This window comes from Camelus bactrianus, chromosome 1, assembly GCF_048773025.1.
Source record: "Camelus bactrianus isolate YW-2024 breed Bactrian camel chromosome 1, ASM4877302v1, whole genome shotgun sequence".
NCBI lineage: Eukaryota > Metazoa > Chordata > Mammalia > Artiodactyla > Camelidae > Camelus > Camelus bactrianus.
The window spans coordinates 117,350,045-117,371,420 of record NC_133539.1 but is presented as its reverse complement, the minus strand read 5'-3'; the positions used below and the strand labels follow the sequence as shown (position 1 = coordinate 117,371,420).

Genomic DNA, 21,376 nt, shown 5'->3' with positions numbered 1-21,376 from the left:
GAGAAAGTTCAGACCAACATAGGCTGACCTCAAAAACAAGAGAAATCCTAAGTAAATAACCTAATCTTACATAGGTATTATGCTACGTGAAATAAGTGAGATGGAAAAAGACAAATACTGTATGATTTCACTCATAGGTGGACTTCAAAACCTCAAAAGAAACAAGCAAAATAAAACTAAAACAAACTTACAGATACAGACGTCTGATGATAAGGGAGTTGGGAAAAGTGGGTGAACGGGGTCAACTGTGTGGTGATGGATGGTAACTCAACTTGTGATGGTGATCAGTTTGTAGTGCATGTAGATGTTGAATTATAGTGCTGTACACCTGAAACATATGTGTGAGATAACACTGAACTCAGAAACTCTGGCACTCATGGTTATGTGTTTTGCTGCTTTGTTTATTGTAAGAAAGGAGGAGAGGGAGGGAAAGAAGGGAAGAAGGAAATTAAATATCCATCCTTAGAGAGATAGATCGATAAACGGTGATATATGCCTACTATAGCGTAGTCAAAATGAAGCAATTAGATGTAGAGTTATCAGCATGGATAGACCTCAAAACAAAATTTACTGGGAGTTGGGGGGACAAACTTCAAAGCAACCCATCAAGCATGATACAATTTTTTGTAAATTTTAGAAATACATAAAACTTTTCTATATGCTGTTTAAATACACAAAAATATGATGGAAATGTGAAAACAAAGGGGAGTTGGATACACGCCCACTGCAGGATTGTGTGTGCCTTGAGGGAAGGATGAGAGGAAACAGCACTAAGAAAAGCATGTTAACGGCATCTCTAACATAAAATTAAAAATTAATATGGAAATATTTTAACATTTGTTAATTCTGGAGGATATGTATCTACATGTTGGTCACATTACTCTTTAATTTTTATGTTTGAATATTTAATAATGAAAACAATAGAACAATGATCATCTGTGTAAGTCTGTTGTAACAGAGCCCCTCTCTTTCCGGTATAACAAACATGAGAATCTTTTAATAGTATAAGAGTGGCCCCATAGATTCTCTAGAGGGATTTTGACTTCCATCTCTCTCCAGTACCAGTAATAACCAGTGTGGAATGCCAAGGCCATTGGGGCTTCATAGACGTTGCTGATGTCTCTGAATTATTCGAGAAGTCTTCCTTTGTGTGGGGTTGGGTCTGTGAAACTTTTTGGTTAAAAACAAGAAAGGTGTGGGTAAATCACAGACTGTCTGTTCTCTTCTTCTCTCACCCTTAACTTACCCCCCTCTCCAATCTGTTAATATATTTACGATGAATTACTCTAGTGCCCTTTGCGGGGGAGGGAGGTGGACAGGAAAGCACTGCTGTGTGTGCTGTGTGTTTGCACCTGTTGAAGGTGAGGTAAGAGGGCACTGGTTACAATCCGGTATGTAAGAAAGACAGGGAAACGGAGACTGGAGGAAATGACCTGATTTGTGAAAAACGCTCGAGATTTCTTCTCTGCTGTCATACCTCTCTTCACTCTGACGCCAACAATGTGTGGGTTTTCCGACTCATCAAGCAATTCTGAGACACAACCTGGGTGTCCTAATGTAACATCAGAGCCCACAGGTTAAGGGCTCAGTTCACAAGACTGCCCCCGCTTTCCCACTTCAGATGCCAATCCCAAGTCCTGGCCGTCACCTGTGCTTTTGACTCATTTGCCATCAATCAGAGGTTCCTACTACCTGCTCCTCGGGTTCAATTGATTTGCTAGAGCCAGTCACTGAACTCTAGAAAACATTTGACATGCTGGATTATCCATTTATTATAAAAGATGTAACTTAGGAACAGCAAGAGGGAAAAGATGCATAGGGCCAGGTATGGGGAAAGGGCGTAGAGCCCCCGGGCTCTCCGGGTGTGCACCTCCATGTGCTCACCAAGCCCGGATGGCTTTCAGCCCTGTCTTGTTGGGTTTTTATTGGAGGCCTCATTGTGTAGGAATGATTGATTAAATCACTGGCAATTGGTGACTCATTCAATCTCCAGCTCTTCTCCCCAACCTGGAGGTGGGGTGGAGCTGAAAATCACAACCTTTTTTTTTTTAATTGCAATATAGTCAGTTTACAATGTTGTGTCAATTTTTGGTGTACAGCGCAATACATCAGTCATACAGGAGCATAATATTCATTTTTCATATTTTTTCACCGTAAGTTATTACAAGATATTAAATATAGTTCTGTGTGCTATATTGTATAAACGTGTTTATCTTTTTTATGTGTATTAGTTAGTATCTGCAAATCTTAATTTATCCCTTCCCACCCTCTTCTCCCCAGGTAGTCATACGTTTGTTTTCTATGTCTGTGAATCTGTTTCTGTTTTGTAAATAAGTTTGTCTTTTTTTTTTTTAGATTTCACATGTAAATGATATCATATAGTGTTTTTCCTTCTCTTTCTGGCTTACTTCACTTAGAATGACATTCTCCCGGTCCATCCATATTGCTGCAAATGGCATTATTTTATTATTTTTATGGCTGAGTTGTAACCTTCTAATCAGATGGTTGATGCCACTGGTAACTGCCCCCATCCTTAGAGGCTTCCCCAAAGTAACCTCATGAACAAACTTGGTTGTGGTTGAAAGGAGCGTGTTATGAATGGCAAGGTTCTTTTCTCACCTTCATCACTCCGGAGCTATGTCACTTTGGAGCTGTTTGAGGATGAAAGACCAAATATTATAACAGAAGCTTATCCCATTGCTTAGGAAATTACAAGAGTTTTAGGAGCTCTGTTCCAGGAAGACCAAACACATTTATTAATATCACATATGGAATTAGGTAAAACTATTATACTCTAACCATTTTAGAGGCCCATTTCTTATAATCCAACAAAGGAAGACATGGTGTAACTTTGAGATGAGGCAGTGCATAAAATTGTTCACCCAAATTGCAGCCTTATAATGGCATAGTCTCCATTAGTAGGTGTTCATATAGAGCATGACTAAGTGGAGATACCTAAGGCGAGGGGAAAAAAAGGTAGAGTGAGTTTTAAATATAGAAATTATTCACTTTTTTATAATACAGTCAATCGCAATATCCTGCGCTATGCATACATCATGCAAAAAAATTTTATTACAATTGATTTTAAAAATCAATTGGCTTTCGGGTGATGGAAGTGTTTTGGAACTAGGTAGAAGTGGTGTTTGCGCAACATGGTGAGTGTACTGAATGCCACTGAATTGTTCAGTTTAAAATGGTTAATTCCTAGATAAAATAAATAAAAATCTAAAATTTTTTAAAAATAAAAATTAAATTAAAAAAAATCTGTTGGCTTTCAAATCCAGCTGAACTTGACTTTATTGTTCTCCTTTGACTAATTGTAATTCCTTTGGAAGTCACTTAACTTTCTTATATTTCAGTATTTTTATCTGTATTATAGAATGATAGGAGGTTATAGGATATAAGTGTATCTTTCATGGTTAAGTTAAATAACACATGTTAATGAAGCAAAGAGCTGTAAAGGGTTTTATCATTTGTTTCTATAATTATTTTTTATAAATCTCCTGGAAATCCCATTTGATGAGAGGTCATACGTCCAGTGGACATGGCACAATACCCGGGCTCATGACTTGATGAGCTGAATGCAGCCTGGATTTCAGTCCCACACAGCCCTCAATCAGGCAGACTCTTTCAGGACATAACCTGCTCAAGTTGCACGTGGCAACCCTGGTTCTTCTCTCCAAAAGCCCATGGTGGCTTGTAAAACCCTGCCCTTGACATCAGCACAAAAACCCCACTTGAGTATTAGAGAGTAACTTACCATTGTATACCAGTGCCTTCCTTGATTTCAGTGATTTACATGAATCTGTGCAGAAGCAAATATCAGTCAATAATTAGCATCACAGAATGCGGGTGATGAGGACCCTGTACTTTCCAAACTGAGCTTGGTGGGAATGTAGACAGCAACACTGAGAAATCTGTGCAATTAGCCTAACAGCTCTGAGAGATCGAAGTGCTTGGGCCAGTGGGAACTCAAAACAGGACCAAGATGTTATGTAACTGCGGGGCCTGTGTGTGTGTGTGTATCTTCTGTTTCAAAACAATTTAAATCCAAGTAATATCTCTATTGTTTAGGAGAAAATGTGATTAAAGAGTCCATTCTGAGACTTGGTCAAGGGCTATATACATACATATATAACAACTTATAATTTATATATGTGTGTGTGTATATATATATATATATATATATATATATATATATATATATGTATGTATGTATATATCCTAAAATTTTATGATGAGAAATGTAGCACTTTGATTTGAATACTTTATTTCTATATTTAAAAGAAAAGATCTCCAGAATTCAGGGCTTGGTTGGAGGAAACCCTTTAAGAAAGCCTGGCAAGATTATTTCTTAGATTTTTGTTAATGGTCTTAGGCTAAGTTTCTAGGCTCGTTGGAGTCCCCTTCCTGTTGCATCCGTGTGTCAGTCATCCGTCTCAGCCTGAGTACTCTTGGTGATAGGAAGCTCACTGCACTTAGGGTAGCTGGTGATCTTTGGGGCAGCCCTAGCTATTAGCTACAATTATATTCATACTGAGATGAAATCTCTTTTTTTTATAACGTGTATCCACGGACCTTGCTTCTGCTTCCTGGACAAACCAAGAACAAGATTGCTCTCTCATCTCCTTGGCAATGCTGCAAATATGTGAAGTGGTACAATTGTGCTGTCTCTAGACGGAGAAGACAGTGACTGGAAACCATAAAACAAATTGAAAAAGGAGGGGAAAAAACCCCAGAGAAGTAGAGATTACTCCAAGTCTTTGTTTTTGCAGACATTTGCACCCCTTTCTGAGAATTTCTTAATTGTGAAAAGTAGCAACTCTTTTGTGATTATATAAAGACATGCTGAGCAAATGCGTCTTGCTTTCCAATTATGGATGAATAACGCAAATGAGGAAGAGCTTTACAAGGGCAGAGGAACTGATTACCTAACCTCCTCGTCTCTAAAATTCTAGTTAATATAAAACAGAGCAAAAAACAGTGTTTAGGGTGATGCTACTTTATAGCATACATTTATATCATAAGAGACACATCTTAGGTCTTTCCTTCAATGGACTTTTGTTGGAAATTATGGAATTTGATACAGATATTTAAGGTCATTTGATATCAATAAGTGTCTAAGCAGTAGATGGGAGCAGGGTATCTTAGTCTTTTTTTTTTTTATTCCAGAAGATGTATTCCAAAATACTAACTTTAATTTTTATTATCACCAAAAACTTTTAAGGAGCAGATCTAGAAAGTTCCCCCCCCCTCAAACGTATGTAATTATCAGAATGGAGGATTAGCTAATTAACTTTTGCTACAATGGGTATTATGTCTCCATTCAAATTATAGTTATTAAAACAGAAATGATTGGGGAAATATTCATGATAATGTATGTTTCAGTTAGGAATCGTTTTAGCTTCAAATATAAGAAAACCCAAATATCAGAGGTTTGAACAAATTGGACTTTATTTTTCCTACTTGATAAAAGATCTGGCAATATATTTTGTGCTGAACTAAGTTCTTCAGTCAAAAGACAGACAGTGGCTGAATGGATTAAAAAGATAAGACCCATCTACATGCTCCCTAAAAGAGACTCATTTCAGATGTAAGGACACACAGACTGAAAGTAAAGGAATGGAAAAGTTATTCCAGGCAAATGGAAACCAAAAGAAAGCTGGGGCAACTATACTTATATCAGACAAAATAGACTTTAAAAAAAGAGTATAATGACAGACAAAGGTAGGCATTTCATTGTGATAAAGGGGTCAGTCCAACAAGAGAATATAACATTTGTAAATATTTATGCACCCAACATAAAAGCACCTATGTATATAAAGCAAATATTAACAAACCTAAATGGAGAAATAGACAGCAATACAATAATACTAGAGGACTTTAATATCCCTCTTACATTGATGGATGGATCATCCAGCTGAAAATCAATAAGGAGACATCCACCTTAAATAACATGTTAGATCAAATGGACCAACGTAAACACATAAACAGAACATTCCATCCAAAAAAAAAAAAAAAATAGAATATACATTCTTCCCAAGTGCACGTGGAACATTTTCTAGGACAGATCACATGTTAGGCCACAAAGTCGATTTTAAAATATATTCAGGATTGAAATCATGTCAAGCATCTTTTCTGACCACAATGGCATGAAACTAGTAATTAATTACATGAAGAAAACTGGAAAATTCACAAATACATGGATATTAAAGAATATGCTTATGAATAACCAATGGGTCAAAGAAGAAATCAAGACAAATTTAAAAACACCTTGAGACAAATGGAAATGGAAATATACCAATATTTGTGAGATGCAACAAAGGCAGTTCTAAAAGGGAAGTTCATAACAATAAATGCCTATTTCATGAAACAAGAAAAATCTCAAATAACCTAACTTAACACCTCTAGGAACTAAGAAAAAGAACAAATGAAGCCCAAAGTTAGTAGAAGGAAGGACATAACAATTACCAGAGCACAAATAAATGAAACTAAAAAGGAGATTCTTAAAACTAAGAACTGACTATTTGAAAAGACAGCCTAAATTGACATGTCTTTAACCAGACCTACCAAGAAAGAGAGAGAGAACTTAAATAAATAATATCAGAAATGAAAGAGATGTTACATGTGATACCACAGAAATACAAAGGAGCATGGGAGACTGCTATGAACACTCATACGGCAGCAAACTGGACAACCTGAGAGAAATGGATAAATTCCTAGAAACATCCAGCCTACCAAGACTGAATCATTATGAAACAGAATGATGACTAGTAAGCAGATTGAATTGGTAATCAAAAACCTCTCCAAGAACAAAAGTCCAGGACCAGAACTCTTCACTGATGAAATCTACCAAACATTCAAAGAAGAGTTAATACCAGCCCTTCTCAAACTCTTCCAAAAAACAGAAGAGAAAGGAACTCTTCCAAATTCATTTCATAAGGCCAGTGTTCCCCTGATACCACAACCAGAGAAGGATGCCACAAGTAGAGAAAATCACAGGCCAATATCCTTGATGAATTTACATGTAGAAGTTGTCAACAAAATATTAGCAAGTGTTCATCAACAGATGAATCAGTGTAGAAGATGTGGTATATATACACAGTGGAAGACTACTCAGCCATAAAAAAGAATGAAATGTTATCATTTGTAACAACATGGATGGACTTGGAGGGGATTATGCTAAGTGAAATAAGTCAGACAGAGAAAGACAAATATTGCATGATATCACTTGTATGTGGAATCTAAAAAATACAACAAACTAGTGAATACAACAAAAAAGAAGCAGACTCACAGAGATAGAGAACAAACTAGTGGTTACCAGTGGGAAGAGGGAAGGGGTAATATAGGGGTAGAGGACTCAGAGGGACAAACAGTTATGTGTAAAATAAGCTGCAAGGATATATTGTGCAACAAACAGAACGTAGTTAATATTTTATAATAACTACAAATGGAGTATAACCTTTAAAAATTGTAACTCACTATATTGTACACCTGTAACATGAAATATTGTACATCAACTACTAATTAAATTCTTTAAAATGGAAATCAGTACATACCTATTAAAAATTACTTCCAGTGTAAATACTGACATTAGTTCTGCTATTCAAAGGTGTCATAAAAATTCCAGGATTTTTCCATCCTTTAGTTCTGCCATATTCAAACATGCCACCTCAGGGCCACAGAATGACTGCCATAGCTCTAGACACCACAACTAAATCCCAAGGTAGGAATGAGGGGAAAGAGAAGGTAGAAGGGCACAATGGCCTGGATGGTGAGAGCATTTGTTTTCTCATATCTCTCTTTTAATAAAAACTAAAATATCCTCCTGGAAACCTATAAACTGATCCAAATATCTAATTGAACAGATCTTATTAACCTGGCCACACAATTACAAGTGAAAAAAAAAATCAGTTTCACAATTACATGATTACTTATGAATGATTTAAAATAAAAAGTTTTAAAAACTAGTTTAAAATTATTACCAGTAGCTGAGAAACTTAGAATAATGGGAAATATTTTTATTTCTTCTCTGGTTTCCTAAGGCTTTGTCATATGGCTACATTAATTGGATAATGAAAGCATGCATTTATAATAAAAGTAAGTTCATTTGAACTCAGAGTAATTAGACTTTTGCCTCAAAGACTCATTGATTGATCTAGAACCTTCTCTTACCACCCATCCCATACATCTATACCTTCCCAAAGCAGGGAAGGGCACGGGGAAGCCATGCGGTAACTTTATGGTCATTCTTTTAACTACAGCGCCTGCGGTGTCACCACGCACATCTCTCCCAGTGTCCTCTGACTCAGAATATGATTATATTGATTTAAAAATAAATCCTGCAAATCACATTTACAATATGAAATATACTTAGTATTGACCTGGAAACGTGATTTGTTTTGTCTGGTTTCATGACCTCCTTGGTGCTCCTCCTAACTTACTGGCCACTCTCATCTGATGTCTTCTACCTGATTTTTCCAGCCTCTAAAGTCTCCTGGACTCAGCCCTTAGACTTCATCTTTGCTCTGGTTAAACTCACTCCCTCAATGATCTAATTCCGTTAAGTCCTCATTTTCATCTTCAGCATAGATGTTGTATTTAACCTTCAGACTCATTTATTCAACTACCTACTTGACTTCTCTTCTTGGATGCTTAATAAGCCTCTGAAACATTGTATAAATACCAATCTCTTGAAACACCTCAAATCTGCAGAGTTGTTTTTTTTTTTTTATCTCATAAAATGCACCTCTCCCCTTCTAGTCTAACACAGTCATTGGCATCATTCTTTGATTCGTTTTTCCTCTCTTGCTGTGATCAAATCCACTGGCAAACCCCTTCAGCCTCTCCTTCTGATGATGATGCCTCACATCTGACCATTTCCCATCACCTCCATTGCTACCATCCTGGTCCAGATCATCTCCTTTTTAAATGGACTATTAGGATAGCCTCTAACTTGTCTAACCAGGATGGCTCCTACCTGCTATTCTAAACAAAACAGCCAGTGTGGACCTTTCATTGCAGACTTGAAACCCCCCAGGATCATCTCATTGCTCTCAGAGTAAAACCTCGAGTCCTTACCATCCTTGAATGATCTGGAAGGTTCCCCCACACCACCTCTGTGACCTCATCTCCACCAAAGTTCCCTTTGTTCACTGTGTTCCAGCCCCACTGGCTGTCCCTGCTCTTCCACAAGCACACCCAGCAGGCTCCCACCTCAGCGCCTTTGAGCTTGTTCTTGCCTCTGCCTGGAGATGCAGTTCACCCGTGAGCAACAGAGGGGTTAGAGGTACCAACTCTCCGGCAGTAGAAAAACCTCATATAACTTTTAAGTAGGTCCTCTGTACCTGCAGGTTCCGCATCTCTGGATTCAGCCAACCTCAGATCACGCAGTACCATAGTACCTATTTACTGAAAAATAATCCACGTATAAGTGGACCTGCACATCCAAACCCATGTTGTTCAGGGGTCACCAGTACTTTCTATGCGTATCTGCATGGATCGTTCCTCATTTCCCTTGGGTCTTTCCTCAAATGTTAACTTTATCACAGAAGATTTTCCCGATTATGCTAATTTAAATTACAATTTATTCTTTGAGCATTTGTCACTATCTGAATCACATCTCTTTCTTTCCTTCCTTCCTTTCTTCCTTCCTCACTCCCTTCCTTCCTTCCATTTGCGGAATGAGTGATGAATCTACCTGTATAATTAGAATACAATACAAATTAGTTTCCTGAATAAAAAACCTTTCTACAGTTTTTAACTGATCTGAGTGTTGAGTCCCAGAGAGAGAAATACTAGAAATGATAACTGTGGAAATATTAAAGTTATAATTTATCAAGCAGCATCTTTAAATTCTAAGCATTGCATTAGGTGTTTTATGTGAAGGAATAATCACCTCCTGTCTTACAAGAGGAACACACCACAGTTCAGAGAAGTTAGCCAGCTTGCCCTCTTCCCCAGGTAAAAAGAGACAGAATCTGGCTGTGGTTCGAAGCGTGTGCTGCCATCTCTCATGCCAACCCTGTCCCGAATCTGCAGAAGTATTTTAGAGTTTGAGACATTCCATGTTGTTTGAAGATGCTCCTTCTGCCTCTAATATTCAAGCTCTTTTTCCTTCTATCTTTTGTCCTTTTTCTCTTCTTCCTTCCTTCCCTCCTCCCTTCCTCTCTTTTATTCATAAGCTTAAAATTGTATGCAGTGCCTTTACATCATTCATTGCAGTCATTAAGTTCTAGTCACTTTTTAATAACTCCCTGAATTACCGTGTGTCTGAGCTGGAAAGGACCTTGGAAATCATGTAATCAACTCCCTCACTTTCCATGTAAGATGAGTAAGACCCGGAGAAGGCAGGTGGCTTGGGCACGATCACACAGCTTATCATTCAGAGAGCCAGAACCCAATTCTAAGCGATCTGCTATGTAGACCAGTGTTCATCCCAATTATAAAATGTTCACCAGATATGTCTTATTTCATATTTATACCTACTCATGACTTAAGTCTAAAAGGTGTTCAACCTAAAATCTAATCATCAAATGAAATGAGCTTTCTCTAGATTGCAGGTTAGTGGCTACCGTGGTGCTCCGTCAACATAACTGAGACATACTGACTGCATTCACTCAGGAAAATGGGAAAGTGTGTGTGTGTGTGTGTGTGTGTGTGAGAGATAATATTTAGTTAGAAAAAAACACCCCCCCACATAGTGTGCTTGATGATGTGGTATACAGTGACAGACCATTTGCTGATAGAATTCAGCATTTGTTGACAGTTCCGTGTATAGGGGGCTTGGGTGTGAGTGGTTAACAGATCATAAATTAACATGTTGAAATGTCATTACAAATTGCAATACTCAGTCTTAAGGGGAAAAAAGAGGCTATCATGAGAGAAAAACACGGGGTGGGGGGTAACTTACTTAGATAACACAATCAGGGAAGGACCCTCTGGAAAGTGGACATTTGGTCTGAGACCTGAAAGATGAAACCCAGGGAGAAGAAACTGCACAGACAAAACCTTGGGGATGAAAAGACCCGGGAAGAAGCCATTCTTAAGTATCAGGTGCCAGGAAGGGAGAAAGTGAAATCTTAGTCAAGGTACCACAGGCCATGGTAGAGGCGTTTGAGTTTCATTCCAGTTGCACTGGAAAGCCTTTAAAGAATTTAAAACAGGAGAGTGATAGACATGGGTTTCTTTGCAAAGATTGTCCCAGGTAATAAGACCAAGGGCAGCAGTTAAGCCCGCATGTGAGATGGTTTAGTGGCTTCACAGTCCCAGCTCTGGTCTCGCTGGTTGGTGAAAGAATGAGGTCCCCACAACTATGTATTTATGCAACCACAAGATGGAATATGGCAAGGAGGGCCTGAAGGATTATGGATGGGGCATCAGGTTAGATACTGACCTGTGTAATCGTCCCCAAACTTTGAGCTTCTGAGCTTATTATGAAAAGTCTCTTTAGGATGGTAGGAAATCATAAAAATCAAAGGAGTTAGTATTTAGAACAGAATTCTCCCAAACCTTACAGATTGAATATATACTCATCTACCCCCTTGCCAACATGGGGCTGAGGTATATAATCTAAACCTCCTTCCGTTGGGGCAGAAGGTCTCAATCTGGGGGAGGGGAACTATATCATCTAGTGATTTTGATTGAAATGAAGGTCCAAGGGTTCCCATCCCTGAGATTGTAATTTTCATCAACCTGGGGTGAGCCCTGAGACACTGCAGCCTTAATAAGCAACCTGGGAGATTGCAGTGGACGAGGTGGATGGGGGCTGCACTCTGGGGAACAGTGGGCTTGGTGATGTCCCTGTGCAGATCCCAGCTCTCCTTCCCTTCTTGTCATCCACTGAGATCAGGAATACGGTGGCTCTGAGGATATTTCAACTTACATCGTTAGGTTATTCAGCCGTTCTGAGCCAAAGCCCCTTCATCTACAATCACAGCATCAGATGCTCTTGTGAGAGCTGGAATGCTAAATGCTGCCCTCCGCCCCTGGCATGTCATAGCTGCTTAATAAAGACACCTATCACCTTCTTTATTTCTGTCTCATTTATTTGGCTGCCTCCTTCCTAGGCATCTCAGATTCCTAATGCGGACTCAGCACTCGCCTGTGTTGGCTTGTTTCTCCATTATTACCTCCTTCTTTTCCCCTGGTCTCCATCTCTAGCACAAATTCCCAGAGACCTGCAGGTATCACCTTAATTAAAGTTTTGCACGCTCTCTGCATTATTCCAGAGACACGACAGTACAAACACAAAGATTACAGCTGTGGACTATCTATAACCATCAAATTAGTTTGCTCTTGTGTTTCCTGCTACCGAACTCACAATTCTTTCTTGTAAAAGCACTCATCTTTCCTGTTTAATCTAACGTGAGGACTGTGAAGCAGAGCACACTGTGCAGGGGACAGATGAGGTTCTGGAAAACGCTACCCAAATCATGAGAAACATTTGAATGGCATTAGCTTCCACAGAATACAAACAGAGCTTGACCAGAGAGGGGAAAGTCACCCCTCTCTAGGGCGCTGGGCACACTAATTTGTCTCTGCTAAATTAATCCCCCCGCCTTTTGTTGTTGTTGTTGTTGTTCAAATCTTCATATATGTTTGAAGTTAAGAGCCTGTTCTACTTGGTGTGAAATTAAAAGGAAATAGTCTCTGAATTAAACATAATTGCAAGCGAACTCTAGGTTGTGCTGGAGGAGAATCGGGGGAGAAGTTAAATGAAATATTCTGGGAATCTGGGTATTCATAGAATACGGCTGGTTTCATTTGCGAGGTTCCATTTAATCTGCCTTTCAGAGGCTCAGTACAATGCCAAAAGAAATAACTATGTCTTTTAGAACAAAAATACTGTCTTATGGTCTTACTTTGTCTTTAAATAAACCCCTAAGAAAAGTTTTACTGAGGTGTAAAATTTAAACCACAGTTAGCTACATATTTGGTCATTTTTTTAAGAGAATAAAATTACACTAAAGAAGAATGGTGCTTCCCCCTCCCCCGGCCCCCGAAAAAAGAGAATTGTGCTAGGAAATCCAGGCCCCACGATTACCAAGGAGCTCACCCCTTCCTTGTCAGTTTCCACCTCTCTCTCTCCCCCTTACAGTTCTTCTGAGTCAAGGGAGCTGGGATTTTTATATCATCCGATTGTGTATATTTGAAAAGGGAGAAAGTATAGCAAACATTGTGCTCTCTCCTCCCCTGTTCTTTGCAAAAGCAAGAAAAAAAACTTGACCCTCGCAGGAAGCTCACCTACGGTTCATATTTGATTTGAAGAAGGAGAGGTTGGAAGGGACAGAAATCATAAAAATGAAAATGTGGGGAGAATGGATATACAAATGCAGAAGTGTTTACATCATACCGAGTTCTTGTCTCTAGGTACTGTTCAGAACAGGGGAGCCTGCCTTCACTTGGGTAGCGGCTAAAATGCAGCATCCTGGGTTGGAAAATTTCACAGTAGCCCCTTAATGACCCCAAAAGAGTCCCTAATGATTCCAAAATGCTGAACGCATGTGCACACGGTAGTCTTCTCTACTGAGTGAAAGAGCCTCGTAATATCCTCATCGCATATTTTGGAGAAAGGGCTTTGTTTAGCATTATTTAGCTTTCTGTTTTCGCCTAATTGGCTTCCTAATATAAAACAAAAGTTTGTGTTTCTGCTTACCAAAGACTGTACTAAAAGGAACATGTCAGGATGAAAACTATGAGCATGACATGGACTGTTCAGAGTGGTTCTGATTTTATTTTTAAAGCAAAGGTGCTAGGTCTCAGTGATTTCCTGTTAAACAATTAAACAATAGATTCAGCTTTTTAAAATGCCCTCATCTGGTGTGCTTTAATGGAGATGAGTAGGTTACAAGTGTATTTCATTTATTTGCTTAATACATATCTGTTGAGCACCTACTACGTGCCAAGCACTGTTCCAGAAGTTGTGATTCCGTTAATGAACACAACAAACCAAGCCCCCCGCCCCTGTCCCTGGGAGCACACATCCCATGGCAGAGTACAGATAATACTACTAATTTTTAAGAAAGTAAACAGACTGTGTGGAAGACCATTTTTGCCTAAGAGACTTAATCTTATATGCCAAGAGCCAAAGAAGACTGGGGCACAGTTTCATATTATTTCAAACATATTTGTAGAGAATCAATTGTGGGTTAAAAATATCGAACATATTTTATTATTATTGCCTTTGAGATTTTCTGGTTTCTCTCCCATTTGTTTAATTTTTGATTAATCCTATCCTCCTGTCTTAATGAAAAATCATTCTGTTTAGAAATTAAACTCATTTACTGAATTCTAAGAGATAATAACACCTGAAAGGAAATAGTACAACTCACTGTTGACGTGCACACAGCTGAAAAATGGAATTTGCAAAATTTGCTAATACCAAATTATAATGAAGAGTATACTAAACTTGCTTTAAATTTGTCTTAATGAGCTTTTTTTAATTTACATTTTTTACTGAAGTATAGTTGATTTACAATGTTGTGTTAGTTTCAGATGTACAGAAAAGTGATTCAGTTATATGTATTTTTTTTTATTCTTTTTCAGATTCTTTTCCATTATAGGTTACTACAAGATATTGAATATAGTTCCCTGTGCTCTACAGTAGGTCCTTGCTGTTTATCTATTTTATATATAGCAGTTTCTATCTATTAATCCCAAACTCCTCTAATTTATCCCCTCCTCCACCGTCTTAATGAGCTTTTATCTTTGTTGATTGGAATTTTAAACATTTATTCATCTGGGTTCTTTTTACTTCATCAAGATTACTATCCATTTTTAAAATTTTTTAAATTGAAGTATAGTTGATTTATAATGTTGTGTAAGTTTCTGGTGTACAGCATACCAAGTTATTTTTATTTAGCCATTCAAGTGAATGGTTAAATACCTTCTAAGATGTTTTTGAATAGATAATTACATGCATTTGGTACACAATTCAAATGTTAAAAAGGGCTTATAATGAAAATCAGTCTCCTTTCCTTTTTTGTCCTCAGCCACACAGATGCCCTCCCTTGGTCATTTCCTGTGGCTAGGTTCTTCCAGATCTTTCCAGTGATGTTCTAAAGGAGCTTATCAAATGTGCATGTAAATCTTATTAAAATAAAGATTCTCATTCAGGGGTCTGCGCTGAGGTTTAAGACTGTCTATTTCTAAGAAGCTCCCGGTGAGGAGGATGTTGCTAGCCTCAGTGGCGAGGTGGTAAAGCCCATCTGTTTCAATGTGTCTCTGTGTTTACTTGATACTGGACTTGAGAGCAAGATATTCTTTTTTCTCTTTTTAATTTTCGAATATTCTGAGGGTTGATGGATTTTATTTATTTATTTATTTATTTAATTGAAATACAGTCAATTTACAATGTTGTGTCAATTTCTGGCGTACAGCACAATTCTTCAGTCATATATGAATATACATATATAAGTTTTCATATTCTTTTCCACCGTAAGCTACTACAAGATATTGAGTATAGTTCCCTGTGCTCTACAGTATAAACTTGTTTATCTATTTTACATATGCCTGTCAGTATTTGCAAATCTCAAACTCCCAATTTATCACCTCTCACCCTGTTTCCCCCCTTGGTAACCATAAGTTTGTTCTCTATGCCTATGAGTTTGTTTCTGTTTTGTAAATAAGTTAGTCTTTTTTTTTTTTTTTTTTAGATTGCATATATAAATGATATATGTTATTTTTCCTTCTCTTTCTGGCTTACTTCATTTAGAATGACGATCTCCAGGTCCATCCATGTTGCTGCAAATGGCATTATTTTATTCTTTTTTATGGCTGAGTAACATTCCATTGTATAAATATACCACAGCTCCTTTATCCAGTCATCTGTCAATGGACATTTAGGTTGTTTCCATGTCTTGGCTGTTGTATATAGTGAAGAGCAAGATAGTCTCATACTATTTCCTGCTGTCTACTACGACTTTAGCACTAGGCTTCCAGCTTGGACTTTTGCTTTGTTACAGAGTTCTCTTCTAATCTTTGTCTGAACTGATCATTTATACAGTATTTTAAAAATCAAACCATAAATGAATGACGAAAGCCAGCAATATGACCATTTGAAGTGCGCTACTAGATGATATGTAAATTGTACTGACGGTGAGAATCCCTCTTTGCAAATTTTCCATCTGCATCTTAAAATGAGGTTAGAAATGTCCTCAATTCCAAGCAGCCTTCTAAATTTTGGCAGAGGGCAGACTGAGAACTTTAGCTTGCGGCCAGTACCATTAATCAAATAAAGATGCCACCGTGCTTGGAAATGATACAGTTAAGCTCCCTGAAATCAATATAAAGTGCAAAGATCATTTAAATATTTAAAAGTCTTAGATATTCATACTCTATGTGCCTGGGTAAAGCAGTCTCTAAAGGGGCTGTGACTGACAGCACGAGGGGTGTTACAGATGTTGTCTTTGCTGGGCCTGTATGTAAATGCACTTCAGAAAGCTTGGGGGCAACTCATTAAAAGAAAATGAAAATTTCATGTTTGTTTCTTCCCCTCTGCAAGGAAATGAAGGCTGCAAGATTCAAATGTGCCTATCTGTGTTTTCAGCAGAGTTTGTTCCTTTGAGGGCTTGCTTGCACAACACAGGATTTGGTAGGAGAACTGAGGTCAGAGGCACTTGTCAGAAGTAAAGATTTGGACCATCCAAGTCTCAATGTCTGTGTTTTTTGGCGGAAAGAGCCAGAGGGAAACAGGCTTCTCTTTGATGCCAAGTTAGTATCCGTCAGTGTTTCCATTGGTGACTGGCTCCTGGGGTCTGCCCCACGGGGAGTTCTTAGACTGGGTGCTGAGATGGCTGTCTTTAGGTACTGGGTGTGGTGGGGAGGAGTGACTGCATCTGCCCCAGTCCTCTTGAGCGTGCATTGTTCTACCTCCAGGCCTGTTCTCTAACCTAGGCGATGTAGAGGTGTACTAAATGGTGTGCACGGGGTCATAGAACACAAACAGTCTATCTTCCTGAAATTTCAACTGAATTAAAAACTTGACAGGTCCATATTAAAACAAAATAAAAACACCCAAAGGAGCATAAGTACGCAGCCAGCTCAGTAGAAGGCAAAATTCTGATGGATTTTTAAGTTAACCATGAGATTTAAAAACAATAGCGAGCTTAGATCTATGCCTTCAGGCTTCTTGGAATACACATTTATTGGCCTCAGCCAGTAGAAAGATATTTCAATGGGGATATTTTAGAAGTACTGTGATTTACATTAAAAGGGCATGAGGAAGTCAGAAACCGATAGCAACTCCATTGCTTTGCCTCCTGCGGGACTCTGGAATGGACCTGTGTGAAATATTTTGGAGCCCAGAAAGTTATTCTTGTATTTTTGAAGTACTGACTTTCTGGAGGAAATGAGGAAGTGACATAGAAGTCGCTGAGAGACCCAGACTGTTTTAAGAGATGTCATCAATGAACTTTTAATAAATGATCTCTATAGGAAAAAATCTGTGACTTTGAGCTTTTTGTAGACTGAAGGGGTAAAAATATTTTTCTGGAATTAACCCATTTGTGCTGGAAGTAGAGAACAAGTCACTTCTTTCCTGAAAGAATGCACGATGTAGCAAATGTTGTCTATTGCATAGATGGGGTTTAATCCCTAGCGTTGGATCTTGGACTGGAAACTCAACTTCTCCAGGTCTCAGTCTTCTCATCTGAAAGATGGGCCAAGTATAAGGATGAAAGGAGTTAGTAGTGAATCAATGTTTGTCTTCTCTTTTTTTTTTCCTTTTTTCTTTTCTTTCTATATCTTTCCTTTTTCAACCTCCATTCCCTGTGTACATGGAAGTCAACAATGAATAGTACTTCTCCGTTTGAATGGGAAAGTGTACTTCCCAGTGGGGAGTTGGAGCAAATGACCCGGGTCTCTACCAGCCCTGAGATCCCCCTCTGAGGATCCAGGAAGTATCGAGAGAAACAATCAACCATCTAAAATGTAAACACATTTAGATCCTACGGTTTACTGGCACTTCGAAACTGAATTTACACAAAAGGATGACCTAGAAACAAGCAGGGAAAAGCTGTGTGGCATTTCGATGCATATCACGTATGCATAATTGATTCTTTAGAAGGTTAAATACCCTTAGCATATGCATCAATAGGGATATACCCATGGTAGGTGTGTAATCACTATGGCAGTGGCTTTGTTTTACATCCTCCTAAGGTAAATGTCAGGTTTCTTCTTTGGGGATTCCAGGACTGGTGTTCAAAAAAAGCATCTGTTTCTGAGGAGATAGCTGGATAGGAGGAGCTACTCTTCCCCAAACAGAAGGGCTATTCCTGTCTCTAGTACACTAAGTTTTGCGGGGACTCTGACAGCCACTCAATTCTCTTTGGAATTGAAATGCGATTTACATATCAAGGACAAGTGCTAAGTATAAACAGAAAAGGCCAAACACATAACTTTTTTTTTGCTTCTTTTTTTTTTTTTTTTTTTTTTTTTTTTTTGCAGAGTATTTGCAGGAAGAATTAACTACCCCAAACACAGGATAATCCTTCTTGGAAACACACAGTTAGGGCAATTTGGGGAATCCTTCAGCGGCTTTTGTTAGAAACTTATTGTAGCTCTGAGAGATGGCTCTTTTCTTATGTCCATAAACAATTATAAAGATGCTAAGGAAATTAATAAAAGAAGCAAGTCACTGAAAAATATGTAGAATGAAATGCTATAATCTGTGCTATAAGAATCAGGAAAAAAAGACAGGCAGCATGTTGCATGAAGATACATGTATAAGCGGTGAAGACTATAAATTCGGGGTAATTATTAAAGAATTCAAGTTATGGGCTTTTTCTTTGAGGAAAGAGGGAAATACAATCAGTATCGTGTACATGGGGGTTTTCACTAGATAAGTGCTCCACTGGTGTTTAGTGTTGTTTTTACATACTGCTATTAAATCTTTTTTAAGGTATGTTATGTTTCCTACTTTCTGAAAACGGAGAAGGCAAAGTGACAAAACAGGGAAGAGAAAGCATACACTGAGTTGGTAAAAAAACAAAAACAAAACAGTATAATATAGTAATCATAATAAAAGTCAATATATTTATCTCAGGCTGATGGATGTATCTTCATACTGTACTTTTTAAAAACTTAAGTACATGCCACGTGCAAGACACAACTATAAAATACAAGTCCTTACAAGGGGGTTGAAAGTGCAAAGAGGAGAAAAGGTATACCAGATAAATACTAATAGAACTATTGTAGCTACTTAAATATTAGGAAACTGGACTTCAGGGCAAGATGTGATGTCGTTTATTCTCTGTTTGCAACTCCTTTTTCTCCATTCGTCCTCTGAGCCTACTCCATCTGGGCATCTGCTCTGACCTTCCAGGACTTTTGTTACAAAATTTTTGCCTTATTCGTAGCTAATCCTTTTTGCAGCCCAGGATCTCCGATTTCTCCGCTCCAGTGGTACTTACTATCTGTGTACCACTGATTTGGGACTTATCATCTGCTGTGTCTTAATGTTACTGACATTCATGCATGTCTTTCGTTAAGCGGTAATATCCTAAAGCTAGAGACTTATACCTTATTCACCTCCTGCCCCCTCACCCTGGGACCTGCCATATGGTAGAACCGTGTCACCTGGCATATAGTACAAAGTCAACAAACATGTCAGTGGTCGGCTGAAAAATGGCTTCTGAAAACACATTAAAAGCTCTTTTGAGGGAGAGGGGAGGGTACAGCTCAAGTGGCAGAGCGCATGCTTAGCGTGCACAAGGTCCTGGGTTCATTCTCCAGTACCTCCTCCAAAAACACATAAACCTAATTACCTCCCCTCACCCCCACCAGAACAAAATAATTAAATAATACAGTAACAAATAAATAAAATATATATATTTTTTAAAGGCTCTTTCAGGATGTTTGTATACTTTGCCAATACTATGCATTTATATTTTCTAAGCAAACTCTTAGAATGGCAGGAGGAAGAGACATTAGGGTTAGAATGGGACCCAGAGCTGAATGGAGTTGGTGAGACTAAGACCATGGCCACCTCAGTAGAAGGGCGCCCCACTCTGGACCTCGCTGGGAACTCCTGTAGGTTCACAACTGATCTTTAAGAGCAGGGACTGCATCTAAGATATCTTTTTTTTTTTTTTTTTTTTTTTGCCTCTGCACCTGGAACAAAGTCCAACACATAGTACACCATCAATAGATGCTTCTGCAAAGTGTGAGAGAATTAACCATTAGTCTTGGAAAATTTAATTCACTCTCATGGCCTCCAAGCAATCTGCCACTGAAGGCTTCCCAGTGTGGGTCTTAAGCTCTGGTTTCTCTGCCCAGGGAGAGGGTGACTGGGGCACAGAGAAGGGTCAGCCCAGCCCAGGCAGGATTCGGATGTTAGCAATAGGATTTGTGCTCTGGGCTTTGGAGCTGATTGGAGCAAAACTGAGTAGAGTGGATATGGTTTTGCCAGCTGACAATAGACTATGGAAACATGTAACAGATGTTTAAAAAGAGATGGGAAAGCCCATGGATCAGATCTTCAGTGCTTTCCTGCCAGCCACCGAGAAGTAGCTGGAATTCCTTTTTTCTCATGGCATAAAGATATGATGCTGCTGCAAACCTCTTTTAAACATACTAGTTTTGAATAAGCAATACATAAAGCATATGGTATAAAATTCAAAGGATATAGTAGGAATATGGCAAAAATAAGTGTTCCTATCTTCTTTGCCCGTAGTTGCCCTATCTTAAGACATCTACAGTTACTAGGAATTTATTCCACTTGGTTTAAGGTGTACATAAATACTTCATATATGTGTATATATGTTTATATGGGTTTATATATTTTCAGACAGATAATTCTTCCAATAACATACTGTATTGAATCATGATTTGTTTTTATTTAACAACTTATGCTGTAGTTCTTTGCATTTTTATTCATTTTTTTATCATCTTTAAAATCCCAGCCTATAATATTATCTGGTTATACTGACAGTGTTCAACTTTAGTTTCATGAGTGAATGAATGAGTGATTTAATAATGGTCTCTAATTCATTCTGTACCTAATAGTCGCCCGCCAACACCTTTTGTACATGCCTTATCTTATACCCCATCTCCAATATGCATCTTTTTGCCTGTGAACATCCCTCTAAGTTCATCTCAAAAAATCTGTCCTCAGGAACAGTCCCCAAATATTGCCTCTCAGGCTCTCCTCCAGGAGTTATCTCTAAGCACTTAACAATCATCTTATTTTTGTTCGTCCTCTGATTCTTAGTTATTAATGCAATAGTCATAAGATGTGAATAATATTCTTAATAATAAGTTTCGAGTACTTATTTGTGCCAGACACTTTACTAAGCACCTTATATGCATTTCTCATTAATCCCTGCAACACACCTATAAAGTAAGTAACAGCATCACCCTCGTAGCATACATGTCA

At 38.3% G+C, this 21,376-nt stretch overlaps 1 protein-coding gene across 1 annotated transcript in view; it reads left to right on the top strand.

The window, feature by feature from the left end:
- The window catches only part of KCNH8 (potassium voltage-gated channel subfamily H member 8), a 353,104-nt gene that overhangs the window by 80,995 nt on the left and 250,733 nt on the right, over positions 1–21,376 (top strand). The window lies entirely within an intron of this gene.